This window comes from Rattus norvegicus, chromosome 14 (assembly GCF_036323735.1).
Source record: "Rattus norvegicus strain BN/NHsdMcwi chromosome 14, GRCr8, whole genome shotgun sequence".
Lineage (NCBI taxonomy): Eukaryota > Metazoa > Chordata > Mammalia > Rodentia > Muridae > Rattus > Rattus norvegicus.
The window spans coordinates 106,673,507-106,701,224 of record NC_086032.1 but is presented as its reverse complement, the minus strand read 5'-3'; the positions used below and the strand labels follow the sequence as shown (position 1 = coordinate 106,701,224).

Below are 27,718 nucleotides of genomic sequence, written 5' to 3'. Positions count from 1 at the left end.
AATCCACTGCAGTTTTCAGAGACACTGTATATGAGCAGGTCAAAGGGTACAGGCAGCTGGAAAATAGCTCATTCTAAATTATAATCTGATCATTTATTGCAAATAGACCCGGTTAAAATTTGTTTCACTTCAATTCAGGAATTAATTGTACCTTTACTTAAAATATCCCCTTTATTGCAGTGCAGCAACGTTTACTGAGCACCTGCCCTCAGATGAAATCATGGAAACACTGAATGGGGCTTTAAAAGTTCTTCGTTTTTCAATTTAAAAATTTTCTAGCATTCACTTTAAAAGTGTATGTGGAAAAGGAAAGTCTTTGAAAATGAAAACTTTTCTATTTTGTCCTCAAAGTAATTAAGTACACTAAACGTCATAATATCTAATCATTTCCCCAAATAACACTTTTTAAGTCATGGGCTAAATATTTGTGGAGGAAATGTGACCTGCTACTAGGAACAAACTAGCGAATTTGATTGCTCAGGCCAACATCACAAGACACAGGCAAACCACCCCTCTGTTAGCTACCAAAAGTAGCAACTGAAAAAAAGATTTGTAATGTTATGGGGTGAAATTCTGCCTGGTCATTTTTGAAGTTCTACTTTAATATTTCAGTTTAAACTTTCTTCATCCTTTTGAAATAATAGTCATGGGTTTTGGTTTAATTATAGGAGGCATGGAATAATTAACATAAGCATTGAAATATGAACATCGACTTCATCAAGATTGCTACCTTGCCTTTAATTTTTTTCATGAAAAAGCCTGGGCTTATACATCTATCAACAAGCTTTTAAAATATAATCCCAGAAGATCAACAAAGTGTTGAAATCACAAAGCACAGATAACAGAAAACAGTGGACTTACCGAAGAACACAGTTGCTAAGAGTGTGTGACAAAAGGCACATTTTGGTGACAGCCAGTTTGCTGGTTTTCGGCCTCAGATTCTTTCTGTGAGCCCTTGACATAGGTGAAACAAAAAGGGCGTGGGCATCAATGTTTAGAGTTAGGAAAGGTGAAAAACAGGCCCTGACAGCACATCTAAGCACATGCGTGTACTTAATAAATGCATTTCCCTTTTTATTCTCAATATTTCTAAAAGAGCATCCACCGCCCTAAGGTTTCTTAACCAAAATATTTTACACCATTGAGTCAGACATTGTTAAGTGCACTTTAAACAACTTTACTATTAGCTACTCACTAAAAGTGAATCTTTGGTGACTTTGAATTGTTTTCAAGTCATGAAACCTTAGGGAAAAACTAAAGAGAGACAGACCAGATCACAGCCTACCTTTTTCAGCCCCGAGAACTCTCTTTCCAAGTAGTTTCTTAAATAGTGAGGCTACATCAGAGCTCTTACTCCCTCTGCTTGGAAGTTACTAGATCAGCAGAAAGACCAACAATAATGGCACATGAAGTCTAAGTTTTGTATAGGAAACAGACAAGCAGTCTATACTTGGTTATTCAATTGATAGACAGCTATGTTGACAGCCCTAACCTTGGAAACCACAGGCCCTGCTGAGCTCAGCAGGAGTGAAATGCTGAGTACCATCTGTCAAAGCTTTATTCACCTCCTTGTCCACGCCTCTGCCATAAGATGCTAACAAGAGCACTGAACAGTCACTAACTACTGTTAAACTTGAGGGCACTGTCATGTAGATATTGGAGCAAAATTCCTCTCTCAGAATCTAATGAATTTGAGTGAACTGAATTGGGAGTTTTTTCTCAACAAGTTATTTAGACAGAAGTGTAGGTGGAGGAGCCTACACTTAGGCTCAATAGTCCTAATCTGACTAATATCTCCGAATAAGAAAATTGTATATCACTCTGCATGGTTTTGAAAATGAATGTTTTGAAAAGACATGTTTTAAAAACATGTACAAAACCAACATTTATCCTTTCAAAAGAGAGAGAAGATTCTGATGAGTTAAATGATTCCCAGAAGCAGTCTCATTCAGGGGGCACACTCTCCCTCTCTTGAGCAATGTCAAGTCTAAAAATGCAACAGTCTTAATCGTCATCAAATCAATGAAATGAGGTGTGGTATTGCTCATGCTGATCCAGTGCAGAAGACGGAAGTGTAGACACGGGAGGGGTAGAAAGGGGACACCTTTCTCCTAAAGGTGTCAACAAGTGTGCCTGTTCATTGCAGAGCAGTTTTCTTCCGGATTGCATTACAAGCTCTTGCATCTATAATGAATAATTATTGATTTTTAAAACTCCTTAAATGTAAAGTACCATTTTAATACTTCTTATAAATACAGAATTATAAGTTAGTATAAGTTTAGAATTTATAAGTTAAGAAATGAATGTTACATGTTAATCTGGGGTTGGTTTTCATTTGATAATATTTATAATAGTTAATATTTTGATTTCTTTTTAATTAGCAACCTTGTGTTCATTGTGTTTTCCTTGCTTTGGCCTCATTCCAAGTTTAAATGTATATGAAATACACAGAAGTTAGCATGTCTGATGGATGAATTGTAACGGGCTACTTTCTTTTTCTTCTTTCTTTATTTCCTTGTTTGTTTGTTTCTCCTTCCTTCTTTCCTTTCTTCCTTTCTTTCTTCCTTTCTTTCTTTCTTTCTTCCTTTCTTTCTTCCTTCCTTTCTTTCTTTCTTTCTTTCTTTCTTTCTTTCTTTCTTTCTTTCTTTCTTTCGAGATAGTATGTCTATGCAGTCCAGGGTAACCTCAAACAACTCAAAATCCTCCAGCTATAGCCTCATGAGTGCTGGAATTGTAGGCATGCATGGTCTCTCCTGGCCTATCTTGTTAGTTTTATATGATGGTAAGTCTTCATCTATAAATATGCAAGTGTACAGAATATATGTGTGCTTTTTAATACAGAACAGTTTTTGTTCTGTATTGGAAAGCTGCCCCGAGGATATTACCTCTCTATTCTTGTTTTATTCTTCTCTCTGTTTTCAGTGATGTTTAAATGGTTTGTGTTGTTTTCATGAAATGAAGTGCATTAAGGCTAGGAGACTTGAGGCTGGTTAGATAAAGGAGAAGTATCCTAGAGATGACTGCATGCAAGAGGGAAGGCTGCATCACTAGGAGCTCTTTCTTCTGAGTATTCCTGGTTCAGTCAGTCATTTCAGTATTTCTATGTTTTTTTTTAACAAAAAACTGTGCCAAAAATTTGAAATTCACTGCATCATTTTATAAAATTGATTACGAACTGTAGACAAAAACAAATGGATATTGGTTTGTAGACTTATTGTTGTGGATTGCCCTGAAGCTGTATGTATTTTGATGCTGATTCTGCTTCCCCAAGAAGGGCTGCGTGGTCAGTACTCAGGACTCAGGTAACTCCTACAGAACCTTCTCCCCATTTTAACTTGTGAAATAAAGGCAGGTGATTGGGCAGGGGAAGGGAAGGTAGCTCTGAAGAGTGGGGGAAAAGGAGAGAGAAGAGGGAGAGGAGAGAGAGGAGGGAGAGGAGAAGGTGGTGGAAGGAAGATGGAGCTGAAGCACATGGCCTGGAAAAATCACAAATTTTAAGGGATCTCATAGCTGGGAAATAAAGTAGTGTAATGGTGAATCTAGGCGTACAGCTTGTATTCGTATTAATTGAGCACAGGCTTATTTGGGTTGGAGAATTTACCACAACCTATGGCAAATTTCAATTATCAATTATTCTTGAAGTACTAATGAATATTTACATCACTTTGACGATTGTCCCAAACATTGATGCATATTTAAGATATAGTATGCTGTGAGAAATATGTTACCTGTACTATGGAATATCATTACAAATAATATTGGGAGGTTAATCCTTTGGTCAAGAAGACATTGTGAAGAAGTTGTAATGAATGCAATTGTGTTTATTCAAATATGTTTCTCATTTTTCTGAATTTGATTTTTGACAAAATTCTTAACATAACAAATAATATTGGGTGGTTAATCCTTTGGTCAAGAAGACATTGTGAAGAAGTTGTAATGAATGCAATTGTGTTTATTAAAATCTGTTTCTCATTTTTCTGAATTTGATTTTTGACAAAATTCTTATATGTACATATTTGAAACTCTTTTAGTGAATTACCTATCAAAAATCTATTATTTAGAGTGACATTTGAAGTTTCCATAATTGCTAACTAGGTAATGTTATCAATTTTACAACACAGTAGCTGTGAACATGTTCACAAAGGCAGCTGGAAGAAATCTGAGTATGTACTATTGAAGTTGTGGCTTTCCCCACTTGTTCCTGTTATTACATACTACATAGGCTGACCTCACTCAGGAAGCTGCTGATGCTAGTAGGCAGAGTCCTCACTCTGTGAGCATCCCTCCCACAGCATGCTGATGCCTGCGTTCCTTTCGATTAGGGTCAAGATACAACTTCCACCACATGGAAAGAGGAAAGATTCGAAGGCAAGTGGCCTGGGGAGAGAGGGCACATGAACTTAAGTGGCTCTAACTAACAGTTATTTTGAGGGCAAATAGAAGCAGAGGTGAGCAAGAGAGGACATATCTAGATAAAGAAGGCTGTGGAGAAGAGGGCATCTTCAGGGGTTTACCTAAAGAGGCTGACATGGAGGCTTGCACACAAGCAGCCTTGTTTTGCATCACATCTATATAGACTGTCTTCATTTTCATCCTTACTGTCCTCATCCCAGAGTCCAACAGATATGTGGGGTTGAGAGGTCATTATACCCTTCATTATAGAGTTGAAGAAACTGAGTTCCATGCAAGTCTTATGAACTATCTAAGCCCTCGATTTTTCAAAAGCCATTTTCCAGTAAGACTCATCTGTGTTCAAGTTCGTCTTGAAATTTAACTTAACAAAGCAATATCCACCCTGACTATATATAAGGTAGCTGAAAACTGAGGGAAGGAAGTAGGTTTTTTCCCCCCATGTCTCTTGATAGCTGGGCCATGCATTGCCTGCCTATTGCAGCTTAAAATACAACAGATTTCTGTTGCTTCATGTGTTTGCAACCAAAATGATATTGTCTCATTTGAATACCCTACCCATGTGCCCTTCTACAAGACAAAGCAGCCTTGTAAGGTGATAGTCTGGAAGAACTGTCACCCACAGGGAGTCGTTTCATTCCCTAGTTTGATAAGGAACTGGAGAAAAACCCTGCCCCAATCCTTTGGATACATTCTACTTTTTCTTTGTAAACTATATGTAGAACCATGTAGATGTAAAACCCAATATTTGATTTAAGAAGCCAACATAAGAAACCAAGAAGATGCACATTATTCCAGGAAGGATGAATGTTGCAAACTCTACTCTCCTCATCTGTAAATGGGGTGATGTTACTGACCTCAGAGGATCAAATCAACAGTGCTTTGAAGGCTTTAGCATTGAGTGTGGGTTCAGTAATTGCCCAGTTTTGTGGAGCTTAGAGCCCCATTGTCACTTACTCTTTTGGGCCTCATGATCGCTCTATTAGTATTCATTCTTTTCATAATATTAACTTTCTTTGAGAGAAATAATAAAATAATCTGGTAACTACTGAAACAGTCATTTATACCCATTTATCTGAATATTGACCACAAGAGGCTTATATATACTTTCTACCTTTTTGAAAATACATACCTAATTTTATGTAGTTGCCATTATACTTTATAACTTGCTTTTCCTATTTGCCAGAATTTTTAAATGTGACTGCCAACTCTTCAAAATTGTAATTTTAAGTGAATAAATATTTCATAATTTAATTTTCCATATGAGATGGGTAATAAATACCTACTTTATTACTTGTGACATTTTCTTCAAGCCTATCTTCTTATATTTTCTAATATTAGGTAATAGATTAGTTTAAAATTTGTATATCTTTGGTATTTGCTACTGGAAACTAAATCATAGTTTTGATTTTCTATTTTATGAAAATTATTTTTATAGTGGACATTGTATGAAGCTGCTGTTTTGAAGGAATAGTTTGTTCAAAGCTATGGAAGTAAGTGATGGGAGAACCAAGACTCAAAACCTTCCTTCTATGCCTGTGATGTTAAAGAGAAACAATTCTCAAGATCCAGATGTAGAAGAGCCAGTGCTCTCTGACAGTACTGACTGGTCAGCAGCCAGGGTCAGGAATCTTGGGATCAGGGAGTTTGAGTACACATCCTGCAACTACTCATATAATCTTTGACCTTGGTTTTTTTCAACCACGACATTAATCCATTGGTGCTTGCCTGTATTGGAGTAAGTGGTGGATTAGATAATGCCCTAAGTACTCTTAGTCTCACAGAAGTCTCAATCTCAGAGCAGAACAATTTGCTCCATTCTGATCTTAAGAACTGAGTTCACTTAAGAAGCTATGGTGTAGTGCTTCTCAGATTTGACAGCGTAGGAGTCATCTGACACATCTGTTAGTCTTTTTGTAGGCTAAGATGAGTCTTGGATGTTGCATTTCTATTAGGTGACTCTATGAAGCTGCTGATCCATATGAGAGGCAGCTACTTGAGGGACAGAGGGTCATTTGCATAAGTGGAGCCAACACTAGAGAGTACTGGACTGTTAGAACAGTTCTAAGGTATGGATAAAGAGCAAGGATAAGTAGTCAGGCAGATAGTGATGTCTACAATGCTAGAGTACATGAGTGTTCTGACTTGTTTGTGGAGGAAGCATTACCTTATGGTACCTTATGGAAGAGTATGTTATTTATTTTCTCTTTGATTATGGAAATCTCACAAACCTAAGAATGCCTAGCCTAGGAAAGCCCCAGTCTCTGTATTATCATTTCTCATATCTGAGCACAAACATGAATGACCACTTCTGTTCTTATTTTATTTTGTTGGGATTCAGCCCTAGGTCCCTTGAAAGCTAAGAAAATTTGCCAGCAGTGCCTTCAAAGTCACAGCACATCATTACCAATCCCTTTAGACATCTGTTGCATGAAAAGAAGCAATATCCCATGGTGACTGAGGGCAGGAGGGCAGTGTAAAAAAGAGATGTCCAGGCTTGTCTCTGTGGAGGCCCTTCCCCTGGAGGCCGGCTGCCTAAAGGCCCCAGCACCTGTTCTTACCCATTCCTGCTGTCTTCTGTTGTTTTCAGTTGCTGTCAAAGGCATCCCAGGATAGGACTGGAACAAACCTTGTTAGGGAAGAAGAAAAGCTGGGTGTGTGGCAGTTGTGCTCACAAGTGTGAAGATGTTTACATCCCAGTAGGAACTCTAATTCCCTTTCAAATTAAAAGCAGGCTAATGTCAAAGGAGATCTGTTGACTTTAGGTACTGTGGCAGAGGGCACTTTTTCGAAGCTCAGGTCACATAGATGGTTTAGATTTATTCTTTGTTGTTGCTGCTTTATTTTAATTGAAGCGTCAGGAGCAGGATCAGAAGTAGAGGAAGAGTGGTGAGACTTGTATGAGATGCAGGTCTTGGCCTTCGTTGTATGAGATGCCTGCCTTCCTTGTATGAGATGCATGCCTTCCTTGCCACTGGACTAGCTCTTGGGGAAATAGTTTGGGAGAGGAGTAAGAAGGGAAGAGTATGGTAAGCACATCTAAACTTCTCTCCAAAACTTTCCTGATATATTCCCATGTGCATATACTCTAACTTAATAATGCCAGTGTTTGTCTCTTTAAGCAACTTCACAAGCTTCCAATTTAGGGAAAGTGAACAAATTTTGGTAGGAGAAATAAACTTTTAAAATTGTGTTTGATCATGAGCAATGGGTGATAAGATTCTTTTGTCTTTACTTAAAAGCTTTTCTTCTAGTTCCTCAATCATCAAAACATTGGTTTATAATTTATAACTCAGAAAATAGCTTTCCAAGATAAGGTGAACTGCTTTTTTAGAGGGTGCTTAGCCAGCAGATCTTCTATGACTAAAGGAGAGCTAATAAAGTATGCATTTAAAAAAGATAATGTCTGCAATTAAAAGTGACTTTCTTTAGTTCAAAATGTCCCTTCATTTTAATAGTCTTAGAGAAAAATGAAGTTAAGGACCAGATTTCTAAATAAAATTATCCAAAACACAATCACTCGTCAAAGATAATGAAAATTTTCTGTGTATAAAATCATATGTTTATAGACTTAATTGACTTTTTATTATTATAAAAATGTTTGAGTTGCATAGACTTTTGGTACCTCTGAAAAATCTTAATAGCAGAAAAATAATGCAAATTTTTTATTTAAAAGAAGATAGTTTGTGTTAGAACTAAATTCATAGCAAATAAGTGTAAGAAGAATTTGAAAAGCTTTTACTTGTTCTACCTTTTTTGACTAATTGTTAATTAGGTTTTATTTAAACTGATAGTTGTCAGTCTCTCCAGTTCATTTAGTGATCCAGTTATTTATTTTAAGATAAAATAATGTGTTATATAGATTTTTTTTTTGTAAAGGAAACTGTAGGATTTCTGCTTGCACCTGGAGTTGACCCTGTGCCACAGCTTTTTGTACCCATATTCTGCTGCAATAAAACTGGTCTCCCAGAAGTGCTGACACACTCAAGAACTCAGGTGAGAGCACTATTTCTGCTCACATTCCTTGCCCAAGAGGAACCCATCCAGAGCCCTCAGGACACAAAACCGAGGGGCAGTCTGGGACAGGATACTCCTGGTTTCAGCCAGTGCCCTGACCTGACCCTATGCCACAGATCTCTGTATCCAGATCCCCCTAGGAGAGAGCTGGTCTCTGAGTAGTGCTAACTCATAGTTTTACAGGAGGGTCAAGCTACTGTCAGAGACAGCAAGACTAGCTAACACCAGAGAGAAGCAGATGGTGAGAAGCAAGGATAAGAACCTAAGCAACAGAAACTAAGGCCACTTGGCATCATCAGAACCCAGTTCCCACACCACAGCAAGCCCTGGATACCCCAACACACTAAAAAAGCATGATTCTGATATAAAAATCACAACTCATGATGATGTTAGAGGACTTTAAGAAGGACATAAAAAAATTCCCTTAAAGAAATACAGGACAACACAGATAAATAGGTAGAAGCCCTTAAAAGGGAATCACAAAAATCAACCAAACAGGTAAAGGAATTGAACAAAACCATCCAGGATCTAAAAATGGAAATAGAAACAATCACAAAGAGAAACAACCCTGGAGATAGAAAAACCTAGGAAAGTGATCAGGAGTCACAGATGCAAACATCACCAACAGAACAGAAGAGATTAAAGAGAGAAACTCAGGGGCAGAAGCCATCATGGAAAACATTGACACAACTGTTAAAGAAAATGCAAAATGCAAAAAACTCCTAACCCCAAACATCCAGGAAATCCAGGAAACAATGAAAAGATCAAATGTAAGGATAATAGGCATAGAAGAGAGAGTGAAGATTCCCAACTTAAAGGGCCAGTAAATATCTTCAACAAAATTATAGAAGAAAACTTCCCTAACCTAAAGAAAGAGATGCCCATGAACATACAAAAAACTTAGAGAACACTAAATAATTGGACTAGAAGAGAAATTCCTCCCGTCACATAATAGTCAAAACACCAAATGCACAAAACAAAGAAAAATGTTAAAAGCAGTAAGGGGAAAAGATCAAGTAACATATAAAACAGACCTATCAGAATCACACTAGACTTCTCAACAGAGACTATGAAAGCTAGAAGATCTTGGTCTGATGTCATAAAAAACCTTAAGAGAATACAAATGCCAGCTCAGGCTACTATATGAAGCAAAACTCTCAATTACCATAGATAAAGAAAACAAGATATTCCATGACAAAACCAAATTTACACAATATCTTTCCACAAATAAAAGCAATAATAGATGGAAAACTCCAACACAAGGAAGAAAACTACACCTGAGATAAAGCAAGAAAGTAGACTTTCTTCAAGTAACCCAAAAGAAGATAGGAACCAAACATAATTCCACCTCTAACAACAAAAAATAACAGAAAGCAGGAATCACTACTCCTTAATATGTCTTAACATCAATGGACTCAATTCCCCAATAAAAAGACATAGACTACCAGACTGTATAGGTAAAGAGGACCCAGCATTTTGCTGCCTACAGAAAACATACCTCAGAGACAAAGACAGACACTACCTCAGAGTAAAAGGCTGGAAAACAATTTTCTAAGCAAATAGTCCCAAGAAACAGCTGAAATGGCTATTCTAATATCAAATAAAATCGACTTTCACCCAAAAGTTATCAAAAAAGTTAAGGAGGGACACTTAGACTTATAAAAAATAACATCCAAGATGAACTCTCAAATCTGAATGTTTATGTTCCAAATGCAAGGGCACCCACATTCATAAAAGAAACTTTACTAAAGCTGAAAGCACACACAGTACCTCACACAATAATAGTGGGAGACTTCAACATCCCACGCATGTCATAGAAAAAGAAACTAAACAGAGACACAGTGAAACTAACAAAAGTTTTAAACCAAATGGTTTTTACAGATATCTAGAGAACATTTCATCCTAAAACAAAAGAATATACCTTTTTCTCAGAAACTCATGGTATCTTCTCCAAAATATAACATATAATCAATCACAAAAAGGCCTCAGCAGATACAAGAACATAGAAATAATCCCATGCATCCTATCCAATCACCACAGACTAAGACTGGTGTCCAAAAACAACAAAAATGAGAGAAAGCATATATATATACATGGAAGCTGAACAATGCTCTACTCAATGATAACTTGGTTAAGGATGAAATAAAAAAAGAAATTGAAGACTTTTGAATTTAATGGAAATGAAGGCACAACATACCCAAACTTATGGGACACAATGAATGCAGTGCTAAGAGGAAAACTCAAAGCTCTGAGTGCCTCCAAAAAAAAAAAAAAAAAAAAAAAAAAACTGGAAAGAGGATACACTAGCAGCTTGACAGCACATCTGGAAGCTCTAGAGTAAAAAGAAGCAAATACACCCAAGATGAGTAGATGGCAGGAAATAATCAAACTCAGGGCATAAATCAACCAAGTAGAAACAAAAAGAACCATATAAAGAATCAGCAAAACTAGGAGCTGATTCTTTGAGAAAATCACCAAGATAGATAAACACTAATCCAGAGTAACCAGAGGGCACAGTGACAAATTAACAATATCAGAAATGAAAAGGAAGATATAACAACAGAAACGGAGGAAATCCAGAAAGTTATCAGATCTTACTACAAAAATCTATCCTCACCAAAAGTGGAAATCTGGATGAAACGGACAATTTTCTAGACAGATACCAGGTACCAAAGTTAGATCAAGATCAGATAAATTATCTAAATAGTCCTGTGACTCCTAGAGAAATAGAAGCAGTCATTAAAAGTCTCCCAAACAAAAAAATGTCCAGGACCAGATGGGTTTAGTGGAGAGTTCTATCAGACAGTCTTAAAAGACTTAATACCAATACTGTCTAAACTATTCCAGAAAATAGAAACACAAGCAAGGCTACCCAATTCCTTCTATGAAGCCACAATTACACTTATACCTAAACCACACAAAGACCCAACAAAGAAAGAAAACTTAAGATCAATTTCCCTTATGAATATCAATGAATATTAAGAATTACTCAATAAAATTTTCACAAACCCAATCCAAGAACACATCAAAATGATTATCCATCATGAGTAGGTTTCAGCCCAGAGATGCAGAGATGGTTCAATATACAGAAATCCATCAATGTAATCCACTGTATAAACAAACTCAAAGAACAAAACCACATGATCTTCTCATTTGATGCTAAGAAAGCATTTGACAAAACTCAACACCCTTTCATGATAAAAGTCTTGGAAAGATCAGGAATTCAAGGCCCATACCTAAACATAGTGAAAACAAAATACAGCTGTCTAGTAGCCAACATCTAACTAAATGGGGAGAAACTTGAAGTAATCCCACTAAAACCAGGGACTAGACAAGGCTGCCCACTCTCTCCCTACCTATTCAGTATAGTACTGGAATGTCTAGCCAGAGTAATCAGACAACAAAAGGTCAAAGGGATACAAATTGGAAAGGACAAAGTCAAAATATCACTATTTGCAGATGATATGATAGTATACTTAAGTGACACCAAAAGTTCTACCTCCTAAGACTGATAAACACCTTCAGCAAAGTCGCTGGGTGTAAAATTAATTCAAACACATCAGTAGTCTTCCTCTACTCGAAGGATAAACAGACTGAAAAAAATAAGGAAATGACACCCTTCACAATAGTCACAAATAACAAAATACCTTCATATAAAATGCTCTAACCAAGCATGTGAAAGATCAGTATGACAAGAACCTCAAGTCCCTGAAGAAAGAAATTGAAGATATCAGAAGATGGAAAGATCTCCAATGCTCATGGATTGGCAGGACAAATATTATAAAAATGACCCATTTGCCAAAAGCAATCTACAGGTTCAATGCAGTTCCCATCAAAATTCCAACTCAATTCTTCATAGAGTTAGAAAGAGCAATTTGCAAAAAACCCAGAAGAGTGAAAACTATTCTCAATAATAAAAAAAAAAAACTTCTGGGGGAATAACCATCCCTGACTTCAAGCTGTATTACAGCAATAGTGATTAAAAACTGTATGGTATTGGTACAGAGACAGGCAGATATATCAATGGAATAGAATTGAAGATCCAGAAATGAACATGTATGGTCACTTGATCTTTGACAATGGAACTAAAACCATCCAGTGAAAAAAAAGATAGCGTTTTCAACAAATGATGCTGGTTCAACTTGGTGGTCATCATGTAGAAGAATGCAAATGGATTAATTCTTATCGCCCTATACAAAGCTTAAGTCCAAGTGGATCAAGGACCTTCACATAAAACCAGATACACTCAAACTAATAGACAAAAAAGTGGGGGAAAGCCTCAAACACATGAGCACTGGGAAAAATTTCCTGAACAAAACACCAATGTCTTATGGTCTAAGAACAAGAATCGACAAATGCGACCTCATAAAATTGCAAAGCTTCTGTAAGGCAAAGGACACTGTCATTAGGACAGAAAAGCAACCAACAGATAGGGAAAAGATCTTTACCAATCCTACATCCAATAGAAGGCTAATGTCCAATATATACAAAGAACTTGAGAAGGTAGACTCCAGAGAATCAAATAACCCTATTAGAAATGGGGTACAGAGCTAAACAAAGAATTCTCAACAGAGGAATATCAAATGGCTGAGAAGCACCTAAAGAAATATTCAACATCCTTAGTCATCAGGGAAATGCAAATCAAAAAAACTCTGAGATTCTACCTCACACCAGTCAGAATGACTAAGATCAAAAATTTAGGTGACAGCAGATGCTGGTGAGGATGTGGAGAAAGAAGAGCAGTCCTCCATTGTTGGTGGGATTGCAAGTTGGTACAACCACTCTGGAAATCAGACTGGTGGTTCTTCAGAAAAGTGGATATAGTATTACCTGAGGACCCAACTATATCAGTCCTAGGCATATACCCAAAAGATGTTTCAACATATAAGAAGGACACATGCTCCACCCTGTTCATAGCAGCCTTATTTATAATAGCCAGAAGCTGGAAAGAACCCAGATGTCCCTCTCTAGAGGAATGGATACATAAAATCTGGTGCATTTACACAGTGTAGTACTATGCAGGTATTAAAAACAATGACTTCATGAAACTTATAGGTAAATGAATGGAACTAGAAAATGTCATCCTGAGTGAGGTAACCCAATCACAAAAACCACACACAAGGTAAGGTAACCCAATCACAAAACCACACACAAGGTATGCACTCACTTATAAGTATATATTAGCCCAAAAGCTTGGATTTCCCAAAGTACAATCCACAGACCACATGAAGCTCAAGAATAAAGAAGATCAAAGTTTGCTTGCTTCAGTTATTCTTAAAAGGGGGAACAAAAATATTCATAGGAGGAAATACAGAGACAAAGTTCGGAGCAGAGACTGAAGGAAAGTCCATCCAGAGACTGCCGCGCCTGGGGATCCAGCCCATAGACATACACCCACCCAACCCAGACAATATTGCTGATGACAAGAAGTGCCTGCTGACAGGAGCCTGATATAGCTGTCTCCTGAGAGCATCTGCCAGAGCCTGACAAATACAGAGGTGGATGCTGGCAAACAACCTTTGAACTGAGAACGAGGTCCATAATGGAGGAATTAGAGAAAGGATTGAAGGAGTCATAAGAGCAACAATACCAACCACCCAGAGCTCCCAGGAACTAAACCACCATCCAAAGAGTACACATGGTCAGACCCATGGCTCCATCTGCATATGCAGCAGAGGATGGCCTTGTTGGGCATGAATGGGAGGAGAAGCCCTTGGTCCTGCCAAGGCTCAATGCCCTAATGTAGGGAAATGTTGGGGAATGTTAGGGCGGGGAGGTGGGAAGGGGTGGGTGGGTGGTTGGGGGAACACCCTCATAGAAGTATGGGGAGGGGGAAGGGGATATGGGGTTTATTTTTGGGAAACCAGGAAAGGGGATAACATTTGAAATTTAAATAAAAAAATCCAACAACAATTAAAGGAAACTGTAATAGCAGTTGTGGCAGATAGGTCTATGCAGCCTCCTCAAAGTTCTGTGTTCTGTCCCTCAGCCCTACATTAACTTGGCACGGCAGCGCATGCTCCAGACCTCTACAATTGAGGGGCAGCAGAATCATATGTTTAAGGGTAACTCTAAGGCTAGTCTGGGCTATATGAGACCATGTTTCAACACACACACACACACACACACACACACACACACACACACACACACACACATGACCACACACACAAGAATGGGAACACATGTACATATACACATAAAACAGTATAAAATGAAGTATTGAACATTCAAATCAAGCCATTTCGTTGTCTAATAAGTAATTTTGCCATTTTATTTATTAGAATTATGGGCTCTTAGTATAAATTAGAAATATGCATTATGGATAACAACTTCTGACTAAAGGAATATGAGTTTAATAAGTTTTTCAAAATGGTTCAACTCAAGAGCAAAAGAAATTCGATTTTAAGGTTGGTTTTAGCTAATATAGGGTCTTAGATGAGTTAGTGAGAAAGTTCCATAGGCCCAGCTCAAAACAAACACTTAAGAATGATTTGTCTCACAGCCAGAATACGGCAAATATGTAGGCGAATGCCAACAGCAAACCACTGAACTGAGAACGGGACCCCCGTTGAAGGAATCAGAGAAAGGACTAAAAGAGTTTGAAGTGGCTGGAGACCCCATATGAACAACAATGCCAACCAACCAGAGCTTCCAGGGACTAAGCCACTACCCAAAGACTATACATGGACTGACCCTGGGCTCAGACCTCATAGGTAGCAATGAATAGCCTAAAGAGCACCAGTGGAAGGGGAAGCCCTTGGTCCTGCCAAGACTAAACTCCCAGTGAACGTGATTGTTGGGGGGAGGGCAGTAATGGGGGAAGGATTGGGAGGGGAACACCCATATAGAATGGGGGGAGGGGTTAGGGGAATGTTGGCATGGAAACCGGGAAAGGGAATGACATTTGAAATGTAAATAAGAAATACCCAATTTAATAAAGATGAGAAAGAATTAATTAAAAAAAAGAGAATGATTTGTCTCAATATTTACCTAAAGGCTGGCATCTCTCTGTCTTTGTCTTTCTGTCTTTCTCTCTGTCTCTCTGTCTCTGTCTCTGTCTCTGTCTCTCTCTCTCTCTCTCTCTCAATTTATCTGAAAATACAATAATGCCTTGGTCAGAAGAAATCCTGAGTTTGTTTAAAAACTCAAGGAAACCAAGAATAATATCCTTGCGTTAACAATCATGCTTGCCAGCAGATGGGGACAGGGCATCCTTTGAAGCTTAGAGCTGGAGGTATTGTCAAAAAGTGAGAGTTGCTGTTCTTATAAAGAATACACAAACTGAAAATGTTCCAACCCCAAAGCCCTTGCACTGCTGGAGGCCAGCAGAAGGAAGGATATTGGCTCCAGAGAAATGTGTATCATGTCAGAGAAGTGGCTGCGGGATTGTGAGCTGTATCTTCCAATAACCAGCTGAAACACCAGGCAGACTGCTAGGTGGAAGCTCATGTCTCTGAGAAAGTTCCAGAAATAGGGTTTTCACACAGTGGACATGTAACCAACCTCATCTAAATATTTCGCTGTTATCTGAAGATAAACTCTAGTTTATTAATCAGTCCAAATTTAGTATTTTAGATAAAAATAAAAGTAAATTGTGACATTGCATATTATTATGTTGTACCTTTCTGGAGGCATACAATAGGCTCATGCATTAATCAGCCTACAGAAACCTTGAAACATTCTGCCAGAGTGAAAATGCTGTTGTAGGACACTTATTCAGCCTACAGGAATGGTTTCTCTTAGATAATCCCTTTCCCAGCAGTGTATAAATTGTTTATTGGTATATGCATTATGGTTTTAAGTGCTCCTGGTACATTTTTCATGCCCAAGGAAGCTATGGTATGATTAAGTTCATAGCTGTGAGATAAAGTCATATGGAGAACCACATTTTCAGATTCAAGAAAATGACTTGTCTATAATTTGATGCACATAAGATGAAGGACCTTTCACTTGAAAGGTTAGACTTCTGTTAGACTTCAAGTGTCCAGAACAGTCAATATGTACATTCTTGTTTATAGTTTATGCTCCTAATCACATTAATATATTACTACAGAGTGCTGGGACACTATTGTGTCTAATGCTTCTAAAACTATCGGGTGGCATTTATCAACCAGGAAGGCACTGCATATTGAGTAGTGACAGGTTTTGCATTTCTTGAGTTCAGTGTTTCATGGGCTGCTTATGCAGTTTTCATAAAGAAGGCTTTTATTGCTTCAAAGCCTCCTTAATTAAATAATAATGAACCAATTTGTTTAAAGGCAATCTTTAACTCACAGACACATTAATTTCACCATTGTTAAGTGTCAGAAAATGTGTGCTTGGGGAAGGAAGATCAGAGAAATGTGCTGGAGTGGAATGATTGCTGGGTGGCACTAGAAAAAGGACAGAGTTTGTTTCTAACTCACTGTCTAAGTTTGGACAGTTCTCTTCATGTTCCTGGACCTCTGACTCCCTACATCTGAAGAGGGTGAGGTTGACTGACTAGTCACAGATTTTATCCAGCTTGGACATTCAATGAAATTTTAGTATGGAAATCTTTGAGCAGTACAGCTCTCCACATAGATGCAAACCTGAGATGTAACAACAGTCTTTTTTTAAATCTCCCTGTTAAATATAGAAGTAAAGAAAATCTATATTTCTTCCTGTTTGCTCACACGGTACCGAACTTGTAGTTATCTGAGAAGGGCATTGTGAAGTATATATGTGCGCACACTCGTGCAACTGTATATGATCCCATTCTTCGTGTGCCTTTGTCTCACTGTTTCTCATTACACATGCCTTCTGTCTACATCGTTCAGTGGGCCTCACAGTGGAAAGTGGCTGACTACTCTTGAGTGGAACAGAGGCAGGGCTGTAATGTGGAGGCGGGTGTCTACATCTCTATTCACTTTCTTTTTACGTCTATTATTGGACAGTTTGCTCACTTAAAAGTAACCCTACACAGTCCAATTAAAAAATGTGAATCAGTGAATCGATTTCTAAATCCTCAGAGTTATTATCAAGTTGCTGCATCACTGAATCTGTAAGACAGCATCGATTATTAAGTTTGACATCATCAAAATGATACATCTTTTGAGCAGAAAAGAATTATCATAGAGGCTGCTGTTCTGAAGTTCTGAAGTTCACATAGTCTCAGGTCTTTCTTAATTCTGGTCTTTTTACTTGTTTGAGTTAATTCTTGTTGCATTTGGTTTTTATTGATTGTTTCATAAACATTAACTGCTCATGGTAGTTAATATTGCTTCTTAATATACACAGATAATACATAATCAATGATAAATATGACTTAAGTGATAAAATGCTTTTCCAAGATGCTAAGCTCCATCAAGAGAGCTGGAGGTGCCTTTATTTAAATGAGTAAAGTTCAGAATGATACTTTAGGAAGGAAGTCACCTCTTCAAGGCACAGACAGTTAAAATTCCTTTTAAAGACAGCTACAATACATAACAATCTGTAAATGTGTATAGCTCCTTCTAAGGCACATTTATGATATAAATATTTAAGAGTTAATGAGCTTTGAAACCTGAGGTTTATGTCAGTATAAAGCCTGACACCATAAGTACAATTCAAAATTTAAACTCAGTATTGATTTTATGACAAGAGGAAACATATTCTTACCTTAACTTTTGAAAACTCTTTATTCTTCTATTTATTTCTTCAATCCAAAGCAATATTAGTCTCATATGGAGGGTCATTTTTCTAGTATTGTAAGTGTACATTTCCCAATCGTGCCTCCAGTACTTGCTGTACCACAAGATCTTATATTGGGGATAAAATGACTGAGGTAAGGCTTCGCTACTTAGAACTGGAGCTATCCCTGACCCTCAATCCCTGTGTGTGTTCAATTACATATTAGAGTTGTGCACATTTTTTTACTTGGGAATTACCTAGGCTGTGTTTACTTGACTGTTTATCTCTCATCAGTGTTATGGTCACCACATCTGATCTTTCACACATGTTTATGACACAGTGTTGGCTGTTCATTGCTGCCTCCTCCCTATCAGATCTTATATTTACTAGGAGGTAAGATTTTCTTGCAGAATTGGTGTAAGACAGGATTTGGTTAATTTTTTTATATAGTAATACATTGAGAAGATTGCTATGTTGTCATTAGCAGCCTCATTCATAGGACAAGGAAACACAGGACCTGGCTCTGTTGATCTAGATTGCTTTTGTATTTAATAAGTCTTTAGAAGAAATACAAGAAATGTGTACTGGCTGCCTGGGAAGGACCTTAAAGATTATGTGATCATATCAACAGTTGTAGGAAAGCTCTTTATCAATGTCATTGTCTCATGTACCTAATAAAATCATGTCAATTCATGTAACCCTTGTAACAATACTGCAAGGCATATAGTGCCATTTCCACTTTGTAGCAGAGGAAATATCATCATAAGAAAGTCACACAATTTCTCCCGAGCTATTGTGATAGTAGAACCAATATATGAACATGGTGTGACCCTGATAGATTATGGCTTTCTTGTTGCTTAGGCCCTGTGGATAGTAATACCCTGTGGATTTTCTGTGTGTCTTTTTTTGCCTGTTGCAATTATTCTGCTTTTCTCTGCTCTATCTATTCTGCATCCACTCCATTGCATTCCGAGTTCCAGCAATGATGCCTCTATGGTGCTGAGTTTGTCCAGACATAGAATCATTGTGTATAGACTACGTTTTAAAATAAATATTGCATGAATGAATGGCCAAGAATGCAGTGGAGACAACGTGAATGGAATGGACTGTTCGGCTGGGCTTAGCTCTCTAGTTATGATGAGGCAATAGACTCTTTCTAACATAGGTAGACTGATGGGGGGAGTAGAAAGGGGTAGAAGCTTACAGAACAGACTCATTCTAAGAAGGCTGACAGTGAGACGAGACAGAGCTAACTATAGCATTACAGTTCTGCCTCCATCAGCAAGACAGGCCTCTCCCCCTGCATCTTCAGAATGCTCCTCAGTGTTACTTAATGATTGGGTCGAGCCACCCTAGATCATTCTTGCTTCTGTTTTATCTACTTAAAACTGAAGTGATGTTTAGCTCACAGAGTCCTCTATCGTCATGCAGGATACACCTCCAGAAGTTTTTCCCAGGATCATTACTGTGGGCAGTGACTTTCTCCCATCCTTCTGTACACAGGCTATATCTCTCCTCCTTCTGTATACAGGCTATATCTATCTCTCATCCTTCTGTATACAGGCTATATCTATCTCTCATCCTTCTGTATACAGGCTACATCTCTCATCCTTCTGTACACAGGCTATATCTCTCATCCTTCTGTATACAGACTATATCTATCTCTCATCCTTCTGTATACAGGCTATATCTATCTCTCATCCTTCTGTATACAGGCTATATCTCTCATCCTTCTGTATACAGGCTATATCTATCTCTCATCCTTCTGTATACAGGCTATATCTATCTCTCATCCTTCTGTATACAGGCTATATCTCTCATCCTTCTGTACACAGGCTATATCTATCTCTCATCCTTCTGAATACAGGCTATATCTCTCATCCTTCTGTATACAGGCTATATCTATCGCTCATCCTTCTGTATACAGGCTACATCTCTCATCCTTCTGTATACAGGCTATATCTCTCATCCTTCTGTATGCAGGCTATATCTCTCATTCTTCTGTATACAGGCTATTTCTCTCATCTGTATACAAGCTATATCTCTCATCCTTCTGTATACAGGCTATATCTCGCATCCTTCTGTACACAGGCTATAAAATGTCAGTGCCTTGCACTTGAATCCCAGAAAGCACTGCACTCTTTCATCTTCAGTGTTCTTGGCTACTTTTCCAAGTTCCTGAGAGCATGAACATTAAATTATAATTTCTTTTCCTGAACCATATGATCTCAAGAGACCATAGAAAGAAACAGTGAGTGTTATCTTGGTAGGCTCTGTAGCATCTCAGAAATACTTCCGTCGCACGACTTTACAATGTCTACACCTAGCTGTACTAATCTCCCTGCAGTGTACTACCAGATGATAAGAGCAGAAGAATTTACAGCCAAGACCTTAAAGGAAGTGTCATTATCACTTCCTCCAGTTTCTTTGATTAAGTATTAGGATGAATGTCATGAAAGGAATGTTTTCTAATGTGATAAAGACATTTATTTTGAAGCCAGATATTACTATATTAATGAAGAAAATGTTGCCCCTTCTGCAGGAGAGGCAAGGTGTTATCTTTCAGGGTGAATTACAAATAGTCTTTTTAGAAATATTTCCCTGAGGCCATGCCAGCTGTGGGAAAGATGTTTCCTCTGAGTTTTCTTTTCTTCTGAGTCCCCTCCTTGCATGTAAAGCCAGGGCTTGCTTTCGGTCACCAGATCTGTTTCATTTGTTTAATATTGTACTAGTCTCACTAAAAATAGAAATGTGCCTGGTGAAAGTAGTAGTTAGCTTATTGGCTGGGAGAAGCAGGGGAAACAGAGGGATAAGGGAGAGGGCACAGGAAAGGGAAACAGCTGGAAATCATTGAGAAGAAACTGTAATGACACCTTTATATAAAAACACTGTGATGGAATTCAATACTCTGTATGCTAACAGACAGAAATATTAGAAATTAAAAGCCAAGCAAACCAGTGTTGCCTTTTGAAGGATATTATTGTGCTTTTCCTAAGAACATATGCTGCTTTCTTAGAAATGCCCAGTGCAGTGACCTGGAATTTTTCAATACTAAAGATGTATTCAAGTTCTTGGTCTGGCTAATGGTGGAAGACAAAGGAATGTCCCTGATAACTAATTGATCCTGAGAAGAAATTTTTGGTGGAACTAAAACTTCACTCATTTCAAAGTATAGAAACTCCCTCCCTGACCCCCTCCATCCAGTTTAAATTGGATTGGAACTATCATTGGTTTGGAACTATCTATGATGCGTAAAGTATCCTCATTATCTGACCTCTTGCAGCCATCTTTTTGGCTGCAGAACTCAAATAGAGAGCAAGAAATATGTCATCAAAGGTGAACTCTATATCTAGGAGCTTAAGCAATTGGGCCCTTAGGGTTTTATGTATAATTATTTTTCTTGATGTGTCAAAGATTCCCAGGTGTTAAAAACATACTTATTTGTTTTCATTTTATTCCCTAGAATGTTTTAAGTATATAGAGAGTTTTGGTTAAAGGATGTGTTTTCCTCCTTTCCCTATCATGATCTGCAGTTTCTTATTTGGCTGATTTGGGACTCGTACTTGACCAGCCGTTTAGTTCCCACAGCCAATATGCATATGCTCAGAGTGTTCTGTTATTTTCAAGGCCTGCCTTTTGTCTGATAAAGTCAGCAGCACACACAGCTTATCCACATCTGCTGTGTTCTTTGAGGTCAATCAAAGGGTTCTTCCTTCTGGGACTAATGGGAATCTCCCAAATAGAAACAATTATTGCACTTGGAAAATCTATTGATCAACAGTGTATGGCTCTCCTCGTATTTGGGGTTTAGAGACACTTTTTAAAACTGGAAGATCAATTCCAAGGATTCAGACTGACTAGATACTGGTGAACGTTTCTGAGTATTTCTGATGTTATTAATAAAATCACAGAATGTTGAAATCATTGCCACAAATACCAACTGCCAAGGGTATCCACTATTAGTGACTTCATTGAATTATAGGCTTATGATAATAGTGCAAGACAAATCTACAGATTACTAATCTATAAGACTGTGCTTCTCCACCATGTGATTTCCCACTTCTTTGTCTGCCATTCTCCTTGTTTCCTACTGCAGATCTGGATAGAAACAAAAAGAGCTGATGACTTCATATTGCATGCACAAAACAAGAACACTGGACTGTCACTTGCAAGGAATCATACTTTATGTCCTGAAGTTAAAATTTCTAAAGGACACTTGGGACTATAATAGTATCCTATAAGTTGTTACTAAAACCTGAGACCTGAATACACAGAACCTTCAATGAATTATAACAGTTGCTTCTCAGTTTTAATATATTTTTGTTACAAAAATATGTTTCTCACAGCCCCAAGCTAAGTAACTATATCTTTTACTCCCTTTGGGGAATTAGACCCTACCTCTAAGCACTAGAGAAAACATTTATCTATATTTTCTTGAAATATGAAAGATATTAACCATCTCTACATGCAAACATAAGGAAATTCACAAAGTAGTAGCCATAATGTGTCATACTAAACTCTTAAAACATTAGTAAACTTTTTTTTTGTATTCTGGAACATATAATAATCAATAGCAATTCAAATGCTGATATTTTGTCACCAAATGATGCAATTGACATTTCTCAGGAAAATATGCTGATGCAAACTTTTGTTTAGCTGGATATATTGTCTAAAAACTTATTATATTTGATGGAGGACTAAACGATTTCTCTGAAGATCTTGTGCTGGGGCTCTTATTTGGTTAGCCATATGTTTTGAAATCTACTGATCAATAAATGTTACATGGTAAACACAGTCTTCCAGACAGTAAATCAGGGTTAGTAACAGCCACAGTCTCAGTGGTTTTGTGATTATCAAATGTGATAAAGAGCTGCATAGAGCATCTGGTGTCTAATAAGTGTTCATTTAATAGTCCATTGCTATTGTCACTATTTGCAGCAATCCCGCCACAGAGATAGATGTATTTCCACAGTAAAAGACAAAAGGAAGTAAGGGATTATTGCTGATAATTATTTCTAATCTTATCCTAGCTCCAAATCACTTTGGTAACTTTTGAAAGTCTATAGCTTCAACACTGAAGCCATGTTGAAGGCTCTTTATCTTGAACAATTTGATATGAGATCTCTTACATATTAAAACCCTTATTCTAAAAGTCTTAATATGGTGACAAGCCACAAGTAGCATTAGAGTAGTTTTTCCTTATAAATGAGTATACTTTTATGACAATTTATGGAGATCTTTAATTCTGCTGAAACGTTTTCCCCTACAAATATGACGATGATGATGATATAGAAAACACTAGTCTGTCCTACCAATTAGAGAACATGATGGTGCTGGTTGTTTGCCAGGTCATGTGCTGCTGCAGGAAGGTCTAACAGATGAGAAAGAACAATGGAAGGGCTGACTTAACACTTTAGATCAAATTCTTGAGAAACATACATTATTTATCCAAAATTAAGTGTATCGCAGGCATCTTCCTACTAGCCATCACTCTTTTTTAGTTTGCCATTTGATTCCCAGGTGTGACTTGTGCATTGGTAGCTTCATACATAGCCAGAAGCTATTTGTGGACAGGAACTAAATTGCTATTATCCTTTCTATTTTTGTGTTTTGCAAATGCCTCATACTGCCAACAGAACAGCTCAGCTCCTTCTATTTTGGTACTCTGCAGCCTTGGCTTGATCCTATTGTCTGAGTGGTAGACATCTTTGTCATGTATTCAAACTCTTTGCTGGATTGAGGGGAGGATTATGTCTACCTCCTCTTGTAGGACAAGGGAGGCCAGCCAGCATCATAGGTGTTAGCTTTCTGGCCAACAACTGGTACTCCAGTGAGTATATGTGAAATGAAGGAACTGGAAAACTGGAAACAACTATCAGGTTTACAGATCAGAATATGTGTTGCTAGATCTAGGAACATCCAAGGTAAGGAAGGAGTACTAAGTGTAGATCATCTTTAAGGTATGAAGACAAAGGTGAAGGGGTGGATGTCAGGCTGCTTCCAGCATGCTTCAGCAGCATGAGAGTGTTTTAGAGAAGCTTTAGAAAAACCTTTAAAATTTCAACACTATTTAGGCTCCCAGAAACTGTTCCTGTGTTATGTTTCAGAATTTAGAAATATGTGAGTCAAGGAAGATGGTTCCTAAAGTCAGAGTCATAACTGTTTGTTAGAGCCATGAGTGGAGTAGATGGTGTCTCAAAAGAGGTACATAGTACATAGCCATGAGTGGAGGAGGGGGTGTCTCAAAAGAGGTGCATAGTACATAGCCATTAGTGGAGTAGATGGTGTCTCAAAAGAGGTGCACTTGAGGCAGAGCTAGATAGGCTGCCTCATAGCAGTTGATGTAATTCCTTCCAATAGCTTTCACTAAAATGATATATTGTACACTTGTGTAGTAGCCTTAAATGGTATGGTGTGTCGGACAACCTCCACCAACAAAGGTGGCTTCTAGCTCAGTGATTGTTGTAATGGATTACCATTAACGTCTTTAATTGTGGAGGTTGAGATATTTAGCATAAAATTTAGTTTCCCAACTTCACAAACAGGTGACGAAGTGATTAATTTACTGGAATTTGGGGGTGTTAAGAAAATTATTAAAAGAGAATTTATAAAGCTGAGTCCACAGAGATGTATTTGTCATAAACCTCCATCTTTAGGACAAGTGTTGCAGATGTTGCAGGCCACAGTGTCCTTTTAATCCCTTGGTTAAAAGAAGAAAATGGCCTTCCAGTCTCCCATCTGTGCCCAGAGCTAAGGCTGTCCCACAGCTCTCCAGACCCAAAACCTGCCTGGAGAGAGCTGGTCTCCCAGGAGTTCTCTCACTCCTAAACTCACAGGTGATACCACCACTTTCGCTCCAATAACTGTCCAAAGAGGGACTCAAGAGCCCACAGAGCACAGGAACCGCAGAGCAACGTGGGACAGAATCTTTCCAGTCTCCATCTGCGCCCATATCTAAGACTGTCCCACAGCACTCTGAACCCAAAGCCTGCCTGGAGAGAGCTGGTTCCCCCAGGAGCACTCTCACTCCTAAGATCACAGGCTCACAGGCCCACAGGAGAGATAAGCTCCAGTCAGAGACAGCAAGACCAATTAACACCAGAGATGACCAGATAGTGAGAGGCAAGCACAAGAACCTAAGCAACAGAAACCAAGTCTACTTGACATCATCAGAACTCAGTTCACCCACTATAGCAAGTACTGGATACTCCAACATACTAGGAGAGCAAGATTTGGATTTAAAAATCACTTCTCATAATGATGATAGAGAACTTAAGAAGGACGTAAATAACTCCCTTAAAGAAATGCAAGAGAACACAGGTTAACAAGTAAAAGCCCTTAAAGAGGAAACACAAAAATCCCTTAAAGAGTTACAGGAAAATACAACCAAACAGGTAAAGGAATTGAACAAAATCATACAGGATCTAAAAGTGGAAATAAAAACAATAAAGGAATCACAAAGAGACAACCCTGGAGATAGAAAACCAAGGAAAGACATCAGAAGTCATAGATCACCAGCAGAATAGAAGAGAATGAAGAGAGAATCTCAGGGGCAGAAGATACCATAGAAAACATTGACACAATAGTTAAAGAAAATGCAAAACCCAAAAAGATCGTAACTTAAAATTTCAATGAAATCCAGAAGAGAATGAAAAGACCAAAATAAGAATAATAGGTATAGAAGAGAGAGAAGATACCCAACTTAAAGGGCCAGTAAATAGCTTCAATAAAATTATAGAAGAAAACTTCTCTAACCTAAAGAAAGAGATGCTCATGAACATAAAAGAAGCCTAGAGAACTCCAAATAGATTGGACCAGAATAGAAATTCCTCTTGTCACATAATAGTCAAAGCACCAAATGCACAAAACAAAGAATATTGAAAGCAGTAATGGGAAAAGGTCAAGTACCACTAAAGGCAGACCTATCAGAATCACACCAGACTTCCCACCAGAGACTATGAAAGCCAGAAGATCCTGGACAAATGTCATACAGACCCTAAGAGAACACAAATGCCAGCCCAGGCAAAACTCTCAATTAACAATAATGGAGAAACCAAGATATTCAATGACAAATTCAAATTTACACAATATCTTTCTACAAATTCATCTCTGCAAAGGATAAAAAAGGAGAACTCCAACACAAGGAGGGAAACTACACCTTAGAAAAAGCAAGAAATTAATCATCTTCCAGAAAGACAGAAAAAAAAAGAAAAGAAATTAGTAAATAAATGCAATAACTGGTCAAGATTTTTTTTTTGTCAAACAGAATCTCACTCTGTGGTTAGTGACTCCCTGTAACCTGTAGTCCTGTGTTGTGCTAATTATTCTCAAACATGAGCTCCTTTAGTCTCTATCTCCTGAGAGTAGGCATAAGAAGCACGTGTGTGTATGACCATACCCAGGTTCCCATACTGGTTTCTACTGCAGCACTAATGTGAAGCATAAGGACGTAGACACACAACACTCAGTTGGATCTTATTTTTCAGAACCAGGTCCCTGTATGCACCAAGACTGAGAAGATAATAGTTGACATATACACATATCTTTAAGGATCAACGCTTTTATAAATTTCTAAGCAATCAGTAGAAGACAAAACATCCCAGAGAATCAGAATGCATGAGCCAGAAAAAAGAAGTAATAAAGTATGTAACATATTTCATCAATTATAAACATTAGCTTAGTTAATCACATATACTTTTCTCTTGCTATGATTATGTCTTGTGTATGTTGGGAAAGTGGTACTGAACTTTAAATCTGGATCCTCAGAGATCAGTTAAAACATATTACTGACTTTAAAAAAATACTGTAATAGTTGAAAATTTTTTATCATTAAAATAAACATCTTCTATCTTTAAAGTCTGTGCTACTACATGTTAATTTGATTAATTTAATTGGCTAAGTAATAATAATATAGGAAAAAGCCACAGTGATCACTCTCATTTAGTGGGCAACTTCAAATGTGGTTACTCAACTCCATTTTAAATTTTCTCTAATAACATCTTAGGTTTTAGATTGTTGCTATGACAGAATTTGTGTCCATAGATTTCTGTTGACAACTGGCCTAAGGAAAAGGAGAATTAAGCAAAACTTCAAAAGAACACTGGACTGTTAAAATTTCTAACCTTATACATTAGAAAAGTACAATTAAGTTTAAAAATATGCTCATATGCTTATGTGTCTGTCAAATCCATGGTGAGATGCTAAATGTTATATTTTTTCTTACAATAAATTCAATGAAATAGGCAGAAAGAAGATTCTGTGCCAAGAAGAAGCATCTTGATTTCCTGGTTTAAATGATAATAGAACAACTGCATCCCAGGCAGTCAAAGTCAGAGGAGAGTTTGACGACTTCCTTTTACTGTCTTATTGTATAGCTTTGGATGTTTGAAATATTTATAAACTTTATGTACAAGGTAGGCTATTTTCATAATTACACCTATGTAACTTATTTTCAAAGCTAATTATTAAATATAATAGCAGAACACAGAAAAACAAAAAACAAATGAAGCTCACACCTTCAAAAGCAGCAACTCACTGGGTTAGAATTCTTAGCCCACAGCAGGGTCTGCCGGGAGTCAAGCTTCAGACAGAGCAGTGGCCTGCTCTTGTGTTAAGGAGTGACATTGGAATAAAGAAAGCATTTAGAAAGCTCACTTTT

The 27,718-nt window shown here is 37.7% G+C and overlaps 1 long non-coding RNA gene across 4 annotated transcripts in view; it reads left to right on the top strand.

The window, feature by feature from the left end:
* Positions 1–27,473, top strand: part of LOC102550402 (uncharacterized) — an 82,584-nt gene extending 55,111 nt beyond the window's left edge. For 2 of the 4 annotated variants that reach the window (XR_005493514.2, XR_005493515.2), the window contains one exon: positions 181–350. This is a non-coding gene — a long non-coding RNA (uncharacterized LOC102550402). Of the gene's footprint in view, positions 1–180; positions 8,407–14,932; positions 15,217–26,546; positions 26,703–27,302 lie in introns of those variants that run through there. The other 2 variants (XR_005493516.2, XR_595988.4) reach the window with 2 other exon arrangements.
* The last annotated feature ends 245 nt before the right edge of the window (positions 27,474–27,718 follow it).